General features: G+C 38.7%; 1 long non-coding RNA gene across 1 annotated transcript in view; it reads right to left on the minus strand.

Moving 5' to 3' along the window:
- Positions 1 to 18,837, minus strand: part of LOC139085018 (uncharacterized) — a 30,333-nt gene that overhangs the window by 5,260 nt on the left and 6,236 nt on the right. Inside the window, exons 2-4 of the long non-coding RNA XR_011542979.1 lie at positions 17,892 to 18,303; positions 16,783 to 16,947; positions 13,043 to 13,286 (exon numbers count right to left, since the gene is read on the minus strand). This is a non-coding gene — a long non-coding RNA (uncharacterized lncRNA). The remainder of the gene's footprint in view (positions 1 to 13,042; positions 13,287 to 16,782; positions 16,948 to 17,891; positions 18,304 to 18,837) is intronic.

The raw sequence follows: 18,837 nt of genomic DNA on the forward strand, positions 1-18,837 counted from the left end.
GATCATCTCTTCCTCGTTGCATTTTGGTTATCTTTTGAATTGTTTTTCTACCAGGCAATGTAATATAGATTTGTAAATCAGTATAATACTTCCCTTAGGAATCTTTGATGTCATCATAACCATTTGATGAAAATAATTGTTTAAAGATGGAAAGTTTTCACTCATATTAAATTAACCATTCATAGGAATATATTTGATGTATTTCATGTTAATGTTTGTGCAAAGTTAAAAAATAGCAGCCAAATGAGTACTGAAACTCAGACCAGAATGGTATTTCAAAAGTGTGACTGCTGCAAAATTAGTATAGTTTTTTCCCCCAAAGCGAGAGTTAAGGTACAAGTGCCACTTTTGTATTTAAAATTTTTTTCATCATTTTTCACCTTGGAATTATCATAAGTATTATTTTCTTTTGTTTGACTTAATGACAGTGTATCCTCTTCAGTGTTAAGGATGTTCAAGGTTCTTTTTTATAATAATACAGAGAATTATTCAATATTGTGGAGTAAGGAAAATTGGTTGCTTTATCTGCAAACAGAATTCACAGGGACTAGTGTGCTCTACTGGTCACTGTGTTTTTGCCCTGAGATTTTTAAAAAAATAAGTAGTAGACTTTATTTTTTTAGTAGTTTTTGATGTGCATAAAAATTGAGCAGAAAGTACAGAGAGTTCCCATATAACTGCTCACAACCCTCCGACCCCCCAGTTTTCCCTAGTAACATCTTGCACTGGTGTGGTACACTTGTTACAATTGATGAGCCAATATTGATATATTGCTAACTAAAGTTCATAGTTTGACTCCAATCTTTGGGTTTTACATTCCATAGGTTTTGACAACTTTGTAATGACACGTATCCATGATTACAGGACACAGAATAGTTTCACTGCCCTGAGTTCCACTTATTTGTTGTTCCCTCCCTCCAACCACCCCTGGCAACCGTTGATCCCTTTACTGTCTCCATAGCTTTGCCTTTTCCAGAATGTCATATGGTTGGAATCACAGAGTATATAGTCTTTCCAGATTGGCTTCTTTCACTTAGTAATATGCATTTAAGCTTCCTCCACGTCTTTCCAGAGCTTGATAGCTCATCTTCTTTTAGCACTGAATAATATTCCATTGTTTGAATGTTCCACAGTTTATCCGTTCATCTACTGAAGGACACATTGGTTGCTTCTGAGTTTTGGCATTTATAAATAAAGTTGCTATAAACATCCATGTGCAGGTTTTTGTGTGGATATAAGTTTTGAACTCCTTTGAGTAAATAGCAAAGAGTATGATTGCTGGATCATATGGGGAGAGTATGTTTGGTTTTGTAAGAAACCACCAAACTGTCTTCCCAAGTGGCTTCACCATTTTGCATTCCCACCAACAATGAATGAGAGTTCCTGTTGCTCCAGGAAACGTTTGATTTCATGATGGTTTCATTTGGCACAAATGGAGTTTTTAGTGAGACATGAAAAATGACTAACAAAATTAAAAAGACTTGACTGTGAAAAATGAAATTACAAAATATTTGAATCTAAATATTTCAATATATAAATGTATGTAGATTCATGGCAATACTGGTCAAAGAGCTGATTTTATTTTGTGGATTATTACCTAAACATTTCATCTTCCGAGTCTTTCATTCATAGTATTATACATTTTCTATTTTTGCTGGTTGATTTGTCTCCTCATTCAGCATCACACTTTTTTTCACTAAAATGTCTTCCTTCATTAAGAGAGGTATCAGTTTTATCCAAATACTAGAATGCATATTTGTAACTGAATGGAAACTCTGTTAAACAAATGAAAACCATCTGTAACCAGATGATACCAAAACTGTCAATCAACCAGTTATTTTAGCTTTTGTGGCAAATTGCCTTTATGGAGAATTAGTTGTGCAGCAAAAACGTTTGCAGTGAATCTTCTTGCAGCAAGGATGCTTAAAAGCAAAATACCAGACACGAGTTTCAGTAACCCAGCTTTGCTCTTCTCCTTCAGTATTACATTGGCTATTTTAGTTCTTTTGCCTTTTCGTATAAATGTTAGAATCAGTTTGTCGATATTCAAAAAATATCCTGCTGAGATTTTGAATGGAACTGCATTGAATCTATAGATCGAGTTGAGAAGAACTGACATCTTGACAATATTGAGTCTTCGCATCCATGCACATGGAATATATCTCCATTCATTTAGATCTTAATTTCCTTTATCAGTTTTATAATTTTCCTTATATAGCTCTTATACATATTTTGTAAATTTCTACCTAAGTGTTTCATTTTTTTGCTGCTAGTGTAAATGGTATTGTGTTTTTAATTTCAGCTTCCAATTTTTCATTATTGGTATATAACAAAACAATTGCTAAGGCTTCCAGTACAATGTTGGAGAGGACAACTGGGAGTGGACATCCTTGCCTTGTTCCTAACCTTAGAAGGAAAGCATCTAGTTTCTTGCCTTTAGCTATACCCTGTTGAAATCCTGGAGCCATTCAGCTTCATGAGGCCATGCTACCTTATCATCTAAACAAATACATAGAAGTCTTGGCAATTGGTGAGCTATGATGTTTGGTTATGCAATATTTCGTTATATGTATTCTGCAGTATTTTGATAACTCTTGACGGAAAAAAATCTGTGGCCAAATAAGTTTCAGAAACATTGAGTAATAGAAAAGCAAAGCAAGTGTGTTCTCTAGTACCCACTTTAGGAAACATTGCCATTCTACGAGCTACAGATGCTGTTGATGATCTTTATCAGCATAAAGAACAATGTATTGATAGTCCATTGTGAACAAAGTTCTGGAACCAACCCTGCCTCTCTGCCTCCTTCTCCCAGAGGAGTCCCCCAGCCACCAGAAACAGTCTAGCTGCAAAGTGGGTCGGGAATAGTGCACTGTGTCAATGCTGGCGCCGGGCAGCATAGAACAGATTCCTGCTACTGGATGCAGCTTTACACCTGTACTTGCAAGTTTGACAGTCTGTATACACCCTTCGGCAGCAGAAATTCTAAAGACAAATAATTACTGAAATCTCTACTACTCCAGGTTTTTATGTTTCCTTTCCTAAGCAGAGTTCTCAAGTGGGGCCACGGCTGCTGAGGCTTTGGAGGGCCTTTGACATAAGGCCTTCAGCTAGTCTCAGCTCACGTAATAATTAGTCACCCACGGGAAAACATTTTCCCACCTGTACATTTTAAACACAACAGACTGGCTTTACTGCAGCACAGCCAAGGATGACAGCTGTTGGACGGTGGACAGTGAGATATGGTCTGAGTCAGATCGGGCAGCTCTAACAAATTACCATAGACTGGGGGCAAAAATTTATTTTCTCACAGTTCTAGAAGCTGGAAGTCCAAGACCAAGGTGTGGGAAAACACAGTGCCTGGTGAGAGTCCTCTTCCTGGTTTGCAGATGGCTGTCTTCACTTTGTATCCTCACTTGGCAAAGAGAGAGAGACAGAGAGAGAGAGTTCTTTGATAAGAGCACCAATCCCATCAAGAGGGCTCACCTCCATGATCTAATTACCTCCCAAAGGCCCCACGTCCTGATGCCATCCCATTGGGCATTAGGATTTCAAAATATGAATTTTGAAGCAACGCAAACATGTAGCCCATAATAGATGTTTTATAGAGATAGGGCTAGAGGGAGTTGGTACGAACCAGTTTGCGCAGTTGGTCGCTAAGAAAGCCTTTCATTCTGGCGATGTCTGGTCTTTTCCTGTTCCCTTTTCTGGGTGTCTGAGAAGCTGTAATTCTTCAAGTTATGTGTGTTTCTACCTCGAGCCCAAGCTGAGTTTTCCTGACATAGGATAATGGCAATAAAAACACATTAGCTGACATTTATTCAGTATTTGCTGTGTGCAAGGCACTGGGCTAAGTGATTTCCAAGTGTTAGTCCTCACACCATCCTGCAGTTCCTTCTTTCTGCTTTCGCTGAGCAGCCTCCTTGGCCCGATGCCTCTGAATCTCCCAAAAGCAAGTTGTCCTGGGTGGGTCTCAGCTCCAATGGAACGGTTCTCTTGCCATACCTCAAGCTGTGCTTTCTGTCTCCTGCTTAAAGGTCTGGGATCCAACTGTGATGTAAAATTCAGTCTTGTTCTCATTGTATATTCCCTTATAACACAATGCTAACCATTGTGATAGGTCAATGTAACTCAGAAACCAGGTTTTGTATGTATGAACTGCTACATTATAGATCAAAGGTCTATAAACGACCTGATATATTTTTTTTCCTAAACAGCCTTTGAGCTAAAGAATGGCTTATATTTTAAAATGGTCACATTTTAAATAGTTATATAAGTACCTACATAATGACCTTGATTGTGCTTTTTGACCTGCAAAACCTAAACTATTTACTATATAGCCCTTTAAGAAAAAGTTTGCTCACCTGTTATAGATTATATAAAAGGTACTATCTGGGTTGCCACATCAAGAAAGTATCTAGCCACCTTCCTGAGTACCATGCAGGTACCCTACTCCACAGCTCACCCAAATATTATGAGGATTAAGAATTATTTATATAGAGAAGTGGAATGTAAATTAGTTTGGAGCAAGGTATAAATGTTTCCCATCCCTTTTTGGCTAATTGAGTTCATTGTGTTTTTTAAAATGCTATAGACAGCAGCACTCTCACAAAAATCTTATGTCCTCTTCTTATTCTTTTTCCTTCTTCTTTTTCTCTGTTTTCTTTCTTCTTCTTCTTCTAAGAGGTGGCATGTTGTAAGAGAAGGGCTTTAGTCTTTGCTGCTCAAAGTGTTGTGCAAACCAGAGTCATAAGCTTTACCTGGGAGCTGTTAGAATACAACTTCAGACCCCAGCCCACACCTGCGGAATCCCATCTGCCTTTTAACAAGATGGCCAGCTGATTCACAAGCACAGTAAAGTTTGAGAAGAATTTGGTTCTGTCTCTTAAATGTCTGATCACAGTATTAATTATGAGGATTAGATGAGGCAATAAAGGTAGTATGCCTAGCTCTGGGATGAAACAATCTTTGCGCTATGTGTTGAATTCTGTTGGGAAAGGCAGTCTCATGCACACAGTCTTTCCAACCCGTCTTGGCCATGTAAGAATGGGCATTGGGCCTGGAACACTCCCTTACCAGGAGACGAAGAGCCCACACAGCCTCTGCTAGGCTGATCACCTGGTGGGGAACTGTCTTTCCCTATTTAGATTCAATGTGTACTTCCTTGTTCTGCTCAAGAACACTTGGCTCTTGGCCAACCCCACTACTATATCTGCCCCCTGCAGGGAGGGGACGGGGTCCTTCTGAGGCAGTACAGGAACTTGTATGCAGGCCAATTGCCCTGTGTCGGCTACTGGGAGGGACCTGCTGGCCATGGGGGACTGACGCCCACTGCTGAAGCTGATCTTGTTCTGCCTCTTCTCTATGAAGAGGAAAGCCTTGTTCTACCCAGTGCTTGACTGCCTTGTGTTTTCCTTGGCCACTCCGATACCAAGATGCAGTGGGCAGGAGCGTGAAGACTTCTACTCCAGGTGACAGGCAACAAATGCCACTTGCTCAACAAATTCGTATGTTGAAGTCCTAACCTGCAGCACCTCAGAGCTTGACTTTATTTCGAAATAAGGTCATTGCAGATGTAATTAGTTAAGAGGAGGTCATACTGGAGTAGCACGGGTACCTGATCCAAAATGACTGATGTCCTTGTAGAAGGAGAAATTTGGGCCCTCGTACATGGAATGCTATGTGAACATAAGGCAGAGATCAGGGTGAGGAATGCCAAAGATTGCCGGCAAATCACCAGAAGCTACAAAAGAGACATGGAGCAGACTCTGTCACAGCCCTCAAAAGGAACCAACCATACTTGGACTTCTCAGTCTCCATAACCATGTGGCAATAAATTTCTGTCGTTTAAGCCACCCAGTTTTTGACACTTTGTTACAGGACCCCTAGCCAACTAATACACTATGCTCAATTGGAATGTCTCTTTTTTTTCCCCGCACCAGAGAACACTTCTCTTTTAGAGAATATTTCTGGTTCCTTTTCTTTCCACATTTAAGCTTTATTGAAAAGTCTTTGTGGATCTTGGAGCACAGAGGAGAAGGTGGCATTAATCATGCATATTATACTTTTCATAAAACCTCTATGAGACCTGATACAATGAAATTCCTTAGGTAAAGGATTTTTGACTCTGATTCTAATATATCCTGAAATTTGGCATTAGATTAAAATTTCAATCTGTATATTTTCAGTGTTAACATTACATAATATTGGATTATAGAATAATAATTACCTTTTAATAATTTATATTATTGGTTTATTCCAGCAGTGAAATGAATGCTGGGTGGGGTCAAGCTAAGCCTCCTGTGTTGCATTGACTCCTCCTGGCACCATGGTTTCAGTATCATTGAGACCTGACATTAATAGCCTTTCAGCTCTATCAAACTGGAAACTTCACCTTCTTAAAATGCAGTTGCCATGGAAACAGCAGTGTTCTGAGATTTTTGTTTTCGGAAGGTATCGAAAGACTCAGTGCCAATATAAGAGCACACAGCGTGATATATTAACATGTGCAATTCTGTGCTGTTTTTAAACTGAAGAGGGGATGAGAAGAAAATGGCACCTAAATGTTTTCATTAAACGCGCCAAGGAACTCTTGTTTAATCCTCGTGCCGTATTTGATTCACTTATTCATACCCATCTTTTGTTCCAAAAAATGATTTAGACAGCTTGAGTCCTTGATGTTGTTACCAGACAACTGGACAAATATATACAACAGGTTTCCACCACTTATAGTCACATTCTCGGAAAAGGTACCTTTCTGTTGAACCTGAGGTTAAATGGATTTTTCTTTGTCAGGGTCATCCCTGTACTGCTTCTTTATTCTTATCCCAGAGCCATATCCTATGGTAAGGCTGCTTTTAAAAATCTCTTTGTAAACATTTAATTAAGTCTTTCATCTCGCTACTCCTTTTGCCCTGATAAAAGAGGACTGAACCATCCCTACTGTTTCCCCGAGACCTCTCACTGCAGGTATATATTGAAGCACCCGGGAGCAAGGCCACAGGCCCTGTAGATGGAGCTGTGGGGTGTTGGCAAGATTTGGAGGTGAAGTCCCAGGGAATCAGATTTATATCTCAGCTTCTGACTGACCTTGAATCAGTTAAACCAAAAGAGCTAATATATTATAATAAGAATGGCTGCTTTGAACTGACATCAATAATTAAAAAACTTATCCTAGGTTTTCAGCCAAAATAAGTTTCTTTTCATGATTTCTCCTATTAATCTAAAAGTGTGTTCCAAAAACATGTTACCAGAAATTTATGTCATGTACATGGTATGAATGACTTTCTTCAGAGCCCTTCCAGAGGCCAGATTGTGAGAGAGGGACCAACAGCACAGCGGAACCAAACAAATCAGGGTTTGAGTCGTGGCTCTGCCACTTGCTCTAATGTTCCCACATCAACTGCATTTTAATGTTGGATAGAGCGATTAATTATGTCAATTCCAAATGATATGAAAACCATGGTGCCAGGAAGGGTCATGTGAAAAAAGAACTAAATATAACAACTGAAGTAAATTATTTAATCTCTTTGTTCACCTCTGATCCCCACAGCTAAGAACCTCGCCTAGCACATAATAAGTACTCAATAAGTACCTGCTAATGGGGGATTCACTTGAAGTCTCAATTTATTCTTCTACGAAAAGGTGATAATAAGGTTATTCCGCAGAATTTTTTGAAGGTTAGTGATAATACTTAATGAGACAGTATGGCATATTAATATTCAATAAATGGTACCATTTCTTTCCCAACTAGACAGTGAGTTATATGAGGATAGCAACCACTAGTTAAAATGTATTTATATCTCTTGGCTGTAGAATGGTGCTGACTCATGGTAGGCACTTAGTAATCATTGAATGAATCCCCAAAGAAGTATAAGAGAGGCCCGTAACCCTGAGTGCCTCCAACGTTTGCCTCCTGAACACAGAAACTCAGCCAGGCGTGGGCTCATAACCCACGTTTGGCCTGAGTGTCTTTTTCACAAATTTTTCTCATAACCAGAATTAATGGGAAAGAATCTCTCCTCACGTTTTGGTGAAAAACTCTAGTAACATAAGCTTAGTGCTGCTTATGGCCGTGGTTTCAAGCTTAAGTGGGCAACCAGCGGCTTAGAAGATAAAACTAAGAGGCAGAGAGAAGTAATAATGAGAAAACAATGTAATAATGAGAAAAAAATAGTGTCCCTGCATCCAGCCATCCATGATGGCCTTTCTGTGGGTGGGTTATGTGAATCTGATAAGTTGACGGAAGGATAGTCCTACAGCTTCATGTGGTATGAGAAAGATGTTTAATTGGAAAATCTTGCAAGTAGATTACAAGAGTAGACACGTGACCCCTTGTTCTGCCCGTGGAAATGTATATTGAGGCTGTGGTGGTGGTGGACACTGAAGATCTCTGTGCTGGGAGAGGAGAGGAATACTGATGTCTTGCAAGCATGAGCATAGTCTTGTATGGAGAATAAATATTAAAGGCTCAGTTACCTAGCACTCAGAGCCTAGATGCAAGGTTTCTAGTGTCTGAAAAGAGCAGCTGCTAGCATCTAGCAACTTTGTAGGAACTTTGGATTTAGGCTATGAAAAAAGGAGTCCCACTCACCCGCCACCCAGTGGGAAGCTGAGTTTGAGCACAGCCCCTCCTGCTTATGGCTTCTGAGCTTACCAACGTCATAAACTGGACAATCCTGCTTACCTCTTCACAATGATCTAATAACTTCCCCAATTTTTTCCTAAGTTAGTTAAAGGATGTCTGTCACTTACAACTAAAGGAGTCTTGACTAATATGGGCTTAATTTATGCCCAGGGCTGTGCTGGGTACTGAACACAATACAAGAGTAGTGTGCAACTGTGTCGTTCACTGGCATATCCCAAGCACTGAGCCCAATGCCTGGTACTTAATGGGCATTAACATATAAATGCTGAATGCACGATTCGACAAGGCTTATATAAAATCTTATTTTCCCTGCATAGTAACAGTTACAATGTTCACTTTTAATCAGAAAACTGAGGCTTAAGGAAGTTAAGATATACGGCAGAAAAGTGGTAGGGTTAGAGTAAAGCCCAGGTCAGACTCTCAGATTTGTCTCTTCATTTCAGTTCCTCTCCTCACTGCAAGAAAAGTGATTTATAAATTGCTAAGAGGTAGCAGAATCCAGTTTCCAGGAATGGAGAGCTGAGTTATTTTTACTGTGGTAACCCCCGGCCCTGCTGGATGCTATGACCAAAAGGGGTTACATCTTATGCCTCCCAGCATTTGCCTTCTGCAGAGGGAAGTATGTAATGTCTGCAAAACTAGGAAACATTTTTCTCCGCAATGGACAAAGGCTTAAGAGGAGGGGAGAGGAGTTCAGACTGGGAAATGCTTGTTGTGACTTTCATATTTCCATGGCTATTTTCCACAAAAGTAATCTTGAGGAGCAGAAGGATGACAGTGTATTTCTAACTCAGCCTTGTGGGTCCTTCCCTTGAGCCCATTCTTTCCTGACACAGGCTGGCTATTCATACACATTTCCCTTGGCTGAATTAACACACAGGACATCCATGGACCAATAGGTCCTATATTTATATCAGCGTAGCACTCCCTTCTTGCTTTAAGTAGAAGTTTGGGGAGCTCTTGAAGACCCACCTCAATCTTTCAGCTGATTGACACTTCCAGGCTGCAGCTGGTGAGCATGTCCCAGACCGTCCAAATGACTCAAATAAAGTACACAAACCTGTGGCCTGGACCAATTAATCACCTATTTCTTGCATTTAATACATATGTTATATACATATATATTCTTTTGGGGTATTTTCTACAGCCAGCTGATGGAGCAGGGCAAGTTTGGGTGTAGTTCCCAGGTGGGTCAGATAGATGTATAGATGTAAGCTGAAAATGGACAGCTGCCACACTATTGCCCCACTCAAAGATTGTCCCTAGTGAGAGGCAACACTCCAAGTGGGCAGAGTTTTGAGCTGTATACTTGGTTATCTCCCCTGTACGGAGGGAGAAAAGACCCTGAGGTAAGAATACACAAGGATTCTTGGGCAGTTGCAAATAGTATGGTTATGGGGTCTGCAAACACAGTCTGTGGGTCAAATCCAGGCTGATGTCTAGTTTCATAAATAAAGTTTTATTAGAACACAGCTACACTGATTTTTTATATATTGCTTACGGCTACTTTTGGGCTACAGTGGCAGAGTTGAGTAGTTGCAAGAGAGAACATATGGTCTGCAAAGCCTAATTTATTCACTAACTGATTTAAAGCCTAATTTATTTACTATCACATAAAAGGCTTACCCACTCCTAATGCTGGTCATTGGTAAGGGATGAAAAGAACAAAACTGGAAGATCAAAGAAATGAAAGTCTGGGGAAAATGCGTGTGAATATAGACAGGAGAGTACACACAAAATGTGCAGAACTTTGTGTCTCACCCCAGTGCCTACCAGTCATCATCTACTAGTGAAGAGACGACAAGCAACCAGGTAGAAAGGATGGCTCATTCAATGGAGGCCAGCCAGCCTCTGTTCTCAGACACACCAGATCCTGAGATGGAAGCTATGCATGGGGTCAAAAGCATGAAGAGAGAGAGAGGAAGAGAGAGATATGCCCTAAATATGAGTTTACCTCTGCTAGCACCATTATCCCAGGGTTTACAAAGGGCCTGATGTGCCTGAGTGATCAATATGAGGTATCAAAATAATATGAGTGTGTCACATCAAAGATCCCATTTTATAGCTAACGAGGTGCAAAAATGGGCACTGAGCAGAGGACCCACTGATTCTATCGAATTCATAACTCTTACGTAGCCAGCCTGATAGAGTATTGGAACAGACAGCTATGGTTTCAGTTTGGGGAATACATACTGCAAGCATAGGGCACTACCCTCCAAGATGTGGTATGTATGTTAAACCAATGGTACTGTATAACCAATAGCTAAAATATGCAGGTTTCTCCTCTTACCATCACTCCCAGAGACTTACTTGGGGAGTATGTGCTTTCCCTTCTTGCAACTTTAGCCTCTATGAATAGGAATAGGGGTCCTGAAACAGTGGAAGTGGGTGGGAGGTGGGAATGGTGGCTAATGCTTCCATCATGGACATAGTAAGTGTTCTTCTAAACTTAAAGCTATGACTGCAACCTGGTTATTTTGAACTTCCCATGCCAGTAAGAAAGTAATCAAAGAAAGGAGTTTCTATACTACTGGGAGCAATTGGCCCTGAGTTTAATGAAGAGCTAGAATTTCAGGTAAATAATGGGAGCTAAGAGGACTATATCTGGAACTCTAAGGCATATTGGGTACCTCTTGGTGTTCCATGTCCTCTGATAATAGGAGAGGAACCATTGCGTCATCTGTGATCTGACAAAAGCAAGGTCACCAGAGGCTCAGAACTCTAAATGATGACAAAGGAATTGCTGGCAGAGGTGAGAGAAAGATAGAATGGATGAGAGAGAAGGCTGATCATTAAAGTTAATTATGCCCTTGGGACAAACTTCAGGCCAGGTAGACCATAGCTTATTACACTAATCGTCTCATATTGCAGTCAGATTTTCATATGGAGTTTGCTGAGTCCTGGGCCACACGGGACAAAAAATATCACACCATATACAAAAATCAATTCCAGCTGGATTACAAATACAAATGTAAAAAGAAGATATTTAAAGTATTTAGCATAAAAGTAAGTAGAACATCTTTATGATCTTGAAATAGACAAAGAAGGGACACAAAAATCACTATAAAAATATTGATAAATTGGACTATATTAAAATTAAAATGTTATGTTCATCAAAAGATATCATTAAAAGAATGCAAAGGCAAACTGCACAGTAGAATTAGATATGAATCTAATAAACAACTAATTTCTAAAATATATAAGGAACACTATGAATCGATAAGAAAAGGAAAGATAGCGTGGAAAAATGTGCAAAAAGTTTTAATAGACTATTCATAAAAGGGGATATACAAATGGCCAATATAAATGATGAAAAAGTTTTCCTCTGTTAGTCATCAAAGTACATATTTAAACCACAATGTGATACCAGTATACACTCACCAGAGTGGCTAAAAAGAAACAAAACAGAAAAAAACAAACGTTGACAGGCTGTCAAACCAAAACTCTCATATGCTGCTGGTGGGGGTATAAATTGGTATACTACTTTGGGAAAATGGTTAGCAATATCTAAATGTGTGCATATATTCACTAAAAGATGTGTACTGGAATATTCATAAAAGCATTATGTGAAATAGCCCAAATCTGCAAATCCCCAAATCCCCATGAACAATAGAATAGATAAATAATTATTATGTATTCACACAGCTGAATCCAGCAATGAGAATGAATAATCTACAATTGCTTGCAAAGATATAAATAAACCAAACAAACAATGCCGAATGAGAGAAGTCAAACTCTAGAATATATACTATGTGATTTCATGTACATAAAGTACAACAGGCAAAAACAACCTAGGCTGCAGAAATGACAACAGCGTTTCTTTTTGAGAGTGAAGGGATGTAGGCACTACAAATAAAAAGGGCTTCTGGGGTTCTGTTAACATCTTGTTTTTTGAGATGGTTGCTGGTTATGGTTGTGTTCAATTTGCGAAAATTTATTGATCTGTACACTTATTTTCACTTTTGTCTATATATTTTTCAGTGAAAAGTTTAAAGAAACCAAAATTGTAACCTCATTTGTTGTTATAAAGTCAAGGACATCTGGGTTACATGTTTAAAAGATTAGAACCGTTTATAGATAAAACACTAAATTATTAATAATGACAGTGTTTAGGTTGGGTGCTAGGAATGATTTTTCTTTCTATTCGCGTGCATTTAATGAGCAAATATAGCTTCAAAATGTAAAACAGTTTAAGTTGAAATGGATTTTTCATAATGTTAAATTAAATCTGTTTATCATTTATAGTTGTGAGAATACGATTAAAAGAGATTTGGGTAGACTAGCATTATGATAGTTTTTAGTGCCTCCACACGCCTCTAATAGTCGGAGCCATGTTGCTGGTATTTTTTAGTACCAATCCAACAATGAAGGAAAAAGGAAAAAAGAAATATGGCCCACCTGTTTCCTCTTGCTCGTCGGTCATGATGGAGTGTATTTGTAATAGCAGAAGTCAAGATGCCTTGACCACACATTCTTAGCATTCCCTCTCCCTTACTTCCAACATAGTAAGCAGGTTTATCTTTAGTACAGTTCTAATCTTGCACAGTATATTCTAATCCATTTGCTTGTTCATCTTTCTCACTAGTCATTTCCATGGCATCTTTTGAAGTCTAACAAGAATAGTTATCACCTCAGGAAATACCTGTTGATGAGAATAATGTACTGTACTTCTTTTCCAGAAGTAAGAAAAGGCCTAGATAACATCCATCAACATACCATCTCTTCTCTTTTTATTTCCAAAGTACCACAAACAAATTTGCTTGCTGATTCACCAGATTCGGTACTAACTGTTGGGATCCCTACCATAAGGATCTATGCTCCCTCCTCCTGGGTAGTATTCCCATTAATGTGGAATCTGTAAATTGAGTGCCTTTCCCATTTTGGGGCTCTGATATGCTTACTGCCCCTGCGTGTTGCCACTGATTATCAAGCCAATGAATTAAATCTGAAAGTAGAGGAACCCTAGGCAGCAGAGGATGAAGTTGGTAAACATGCACACATTTAAGCATTTGTGATTAATCTCTGTATTCATCAGGGTTTAATAAGGAAAACAGAGACCTCTGTAAGTATCTAAAAGAGAGAGATTTTAATACAGAAAACTAGATGTACAGGGAATGTAGGAGCCTATGGGATCATTAAACCAGAAATAAGCCATAACAGGAAGCCATTGCCACTCCTGGGCTAGAGGATGTGGTTTAAGCTGGACCCAGAGACCAGGGTCACATAGCATCAGTCAGAATCAATGGCTTGTCCAACAGAAGCTAGAGCCATGAAAGACACTGCTGTTGGCAGAGAGGCTGCCCAAGAAAGAGACCATGGATTTTAGAATAAATATATCAAAAACAAACACAATCCCTAAACTAAGATTTTTTTTTTTTTTTAAGATTTTATTTTTTCCTTTTTCTCCCCAAAGCCCCCCGGTACATAGTTGTGCATTCTTCGCTGTGGGTTCTTCTAGTTGTGGCATGTGGGACGCTGCCTCAGCGTGGTCTGATGAGCAGTGCCATGTCCGCGCCCAGGATTCGAACTAACGAAACACTGGGCCGCCTGCAGCGGAGCGCGCGAACTTAACCACTCAGCCACGGGGCCAGCCCCTCCCTAAACTAAGATTTGTGGAAACATGTAGGGCGAGGCTTGGGCCACACGGTAGCAGAAAGTAGAATGGAGACATGATGAAGAGATGATTTTCCATGTGCATTCACGTTATGTTTGTTCAAGCTACAGTTAATTGAATTACATAATTGAAATAACCAGTGTGACTGGCAAAAACAAATTTAAAGACAAATTCAACTGATATTAAAGTGGCACAATTGAATGGATGGGAACAAAAAGAAGTGAGTATATTAGTCAGCAGCCTACTCCTTGTTGGTGTTCAACATGGCTGGTGCCTCAGCCAGTATGTTTGATAGAGTAGTGGAGAGCGTCAAGGAATTAGCCATGTCAGTTAAATAGGGGTCAAGGGAGAAAGCTTCTACTATATTTGATTCATTCTTGAAAACTCCATGAGGCAGAGACATGTCTCCATTAGTTCATCAAGATAAAGCCAGGGTGTTGCGCAGTCAGTGCATGAAACACAGTGAGTACTCAACAAACGTTTCCAAAATAAATGAACGTGAAAATACATGAACAAGTTTGTAAACAATCTGTTGGCTATTGATCCCATATCCTTCGCATCTGCTTAACTGCTACTGCCTGGAACATTTGTGCTGACCTTCTTGTTCTCTGCCTTGCAAATAATTTCTACAATGCTCTGTAATTGTGTTGGTGATTGTGTTGTTCAAAAAGCTCGAATCCACAAATTAAGTGTCCTCGAGAGCATGATTAAACTCCAAAAAGCAAAATTGCTGAGGAAAATCCATTATTGCTATTTAAACAGCTGAACCATTTTCCAAAAAAGTCATAACACAAATTGCTCTTCTAAAGGGCAAAAATGAAAATTGTTCCTGGTTTACAGAGAGGCTAAGTTACATTTAAAAATTTAGCAAAGCTTAAGGGGGTAAACATAAACTATTCTCTGTATAACTGGGCATTTTAAAGCTTATTTTAAACTTGAAATGATTTAACATGTAAAAATAAATACACATGGAATTTTAGTAAATTTGTTTTGAATAAGAATTAATTAAAAACTGTAATTCAGGGCCAGTCATGTAGTGGTTAAGTTCACACACTCCACTTCAGCAGCCTGGAGTTTGCACGTTCAGATCCTGGGCAAGGACCTGCACACCACTCATCAAGCCACACTGTGGCGGCATCCAACATACAAAGTAGAGGAGGATTGGCACAGGTACTAGCTCAGTGACAATCTTCCTCAAGCAAAAAGAGGGAGATTGGCAATAGATGTTAGCTCAGGGCCAATCTTCCTCACCAAAAAAACAACCACAACCAAAAACCCCCTGTGATTCAGAGAACTGTATTTGGGTTAACATCACAGATAATGATTTTAATTATACTAGTGTCAATGCAAATAATTCATAATCAATCTATAAATCAAAATTGGGGTGAGTTTATTATATCAGCCAGCTTTGAGAACTATAAACCGGGGGCTTCCTTCCCCAAGGAAGGAAGCACTCTGAAGAAGTGGAGTATTCGGAGAGGTTCTATACCATCTTGGAACAAAGAGCATACATCACATATGACAAGAATATCTCTTTTACAAGAGTCATGGGTTGTTTTGCTGGCACAGCAGGTCAGTAGTCACAAGGTGAACATAGCAGCTGATAATTAATCCTTAGTTTCAGGGAAGAGAGGCTTATTCTTAAATAAATGCTGATATAGGGGGAGACAACCTCTCTATCTTTAAGAGCACCATTCTTGGCTTTGGGACACTTAAATGTTTAAAGCAGAAGTACAATGCATGCTCAACAGGCCATATCAGGCCTTTCTGGAAAAACAAGGTCAGGCTGAATTAGTTTTAAACCAAACGGTTCCCTCATGTGCTCCAATATATCCTATTGCTTTTCATTTATTCATCACTAGTGAGAAAAAAAGAGAAAGAAAGCAGGCACAACTTATCAAACACAAAAAATGTAGGGCAACTTGATCTTTCCGCTTGTCCTTTCTGTTTTATAATTGTCTATATTTTCTTTCTTACAGTTTTAATTACAAACATATTACATGCCTTTGTTAATAAAACCACAGAAAGAAGTATAAAAAAAAGTTAAGAATCTATGTTCACACACTGGGATAACCACTACTTTGATCCCTGTACATACAAATAAATATCATAAAAGTTATATATAGATGTATACAGTTCTATGTGTGTATATATTCTACAGAAATTTTATAAAAAATGGATCATACTGTATCCATTAACTGGAACTTTGCTTTTACATTTTTACTTAAGATTATATTACAGATATTCCTCCAGGTCAGTATATATAGATGTATTTAATTTTTAAGACCTATTTCTTTTTAAGATAGTATTATTTTACCTACTGAAACAATTAAATCATAAGCATCTAATGCTTGAAACACACGACTGCTAGAATAAAAATTCTTTTGCTTTATGTTATTAGAAATCCAAAACAATAATCTTTCACAAATATTTAATATTCCTAAGTAATTACTTGCAACATTTAACCATATTTACTATTCCAAACATGCAAATATCTATCAAATAATATTAAAATTTTTATTACCTTTAATTCTTATCCCAGAAAACACTAAAAGGATGAATAAATCAATTTTGCTTGGATAAATCAATGCCCATCTCTTGCAAATTTCATTTGTAATTTCCCAGTCATATTATATTCATTTCCCCTGATTGTACAGGTTTCAAAGAGTTTGTTATGAGCTAAAACACACTGAAAGAGGAAAATAAAAGAAAGGCAACAACTAAATTATTTCACAGCACTAACCATAATAATGTCTATAAAATTATGCCACCCACACCTCAAATACATTGGCCAATTATGTCATTTCTGCAGGGATCTCAGTATAATAGCATTCATGGAAGAATTACAATGATAAAATCTGGAAAAATGAAAGCATTGTTTTTTCTTTTCTGTCATAGTTTCATAGAATATATGTTTTTAGCAATCTTCATTTCCTTCTATGACAATTCATGGGGGAATAAAATCCTTTTTCCTGCCCCCACGTACAGATGTAGTATTTGAAATGCTATTTATTCTGTCCTGCATTCCAACAAGTCTTTGAGCCTTAAGGAAGCCAACATAAAGAAAGACATTTTCTTTCCAGAATTTGTCTCTTAAAGTTCTCATGAATAGAGATGAAGCGACAGTAAAGCTTTCAGAGAGCACTTATACTGGATAGAAATGTACTTCATCTGTACTCTAGCTGAGGAGGATGGATGCTTTCACCTTGAGACATCCTTTCATTTTGTCTCTGTGTGGAAGGACATCTCTTGGATAGAGCTACTACAAAAGAAATAGGCAAACAGCCCAAGTCATATTCATTCAGTGCTGATGCCCACATTGATTGTACTGTATCTTCAAATGGGGAGCATCTTTAAAAGAAATTTCAGATCCAAATCAACTGCATTTCTCATGGTGATATAGTCATTGAAAATATCAGAGTAAAATACAAGAGCTACTGACTGTAGCTGTGAGAGCTGTAGTCCATTTTATAAATATCTTTGTCCACAAAATTATACAAGCCTCTCCACCCCACACTCACCTAGGGAATGGAAACAGCCAATTTTAACTCTTGAGTCATAATCTGAAAAGAGATTTACATAATCTATAGAGTCATAATCTGTAAATTCGTTGTCCCAAGAATCAATACCTACCTTTGTATGAATCAGGAAAAACTAACTTTTGCTGCAGTGCCAGACTATCTCCTAAATATCAGGGAAAGTATTATAGGATAATTTCTCACTCATATTAGGTGTCTGTTGTGAATCAAGCTGGTTCTTTGTTCTGGATCGTCCTTATACTGGATTTAGGCTGAAGGCCCACCCTCTGGAATATTGCTCTGTGTCTTCGAGGCTGCTTTTGCATCTAAGACCTCCAGTTGGGTTCAGCCAATGGGAGTGGCAGAAGTAAGGAGCTTTGGAGGATCTTGTGTCAGCAATTCAATTTGCCAGCCAGGATCTTTCATGCTTTATTTCTCCCTCACAACTCATTGGCCAGAAGTAGTACCCGTTGGGCTCCACCCAACTACAGGGTCAGGATTTTCTGTCCTAAGAAGCCACTGAGTGCCTAGAAGGAAGAGAGACAGAAATATTTTTCCTAAATAGCACCAATGAATACTACAATCCACCATGCTGGCCACCAAATACTTACCTCCTCTCCCTCCTTTAGAAACTAAATACCCTGTCCCCAGGGAATCAAATCCAAGACCCCATCCCGGCTTGGCATCAAGCATCTCAGCGTGGTATTTACTAGGCTCTTTGCTAGAGGGTTATGAACAGTAGTTTTACATTAAATGTGTGCTCTTCTTGTCCTGAAGGCCACTGGACTAAAAAGTTATCTGCAACTTTGTACTCAATATTCAGTGGTGGAACCAGGACAGAATTACTGCCATCACCCTCCAAATAATCACAGAATTTTTTGTCTAAGCTTATGGTTTATCTAGCAATACAACTCTAACACTTTGTAGAATTTTTACCTATTTAAGTCAGCCCCATGTGCACAGTTATTTTTTAGTCACAGGTTTTTAGATGTATTTTTCTTTGTTATTTTACCACCTCCCATGCTCTACCTTTTTCCTCTTGCCTTAATTTCAGACTCTTG

The sequence above is a fragment of the Equus przewalskii genome, chromosome 8 (assembly GCF_037783145.1).
Source record: "Equus przewalskii isolate Varuska chromosome 8, EquPr2, whole genome shotgun sequence".
In the NCBI taxonomy this organism is placed as follows: domain Eukaryota; kingdom Metazoa; phylum Chordata; class Mammalia; order Perissodactyla; family Equidae; genus Equus; species Equus przewalskii.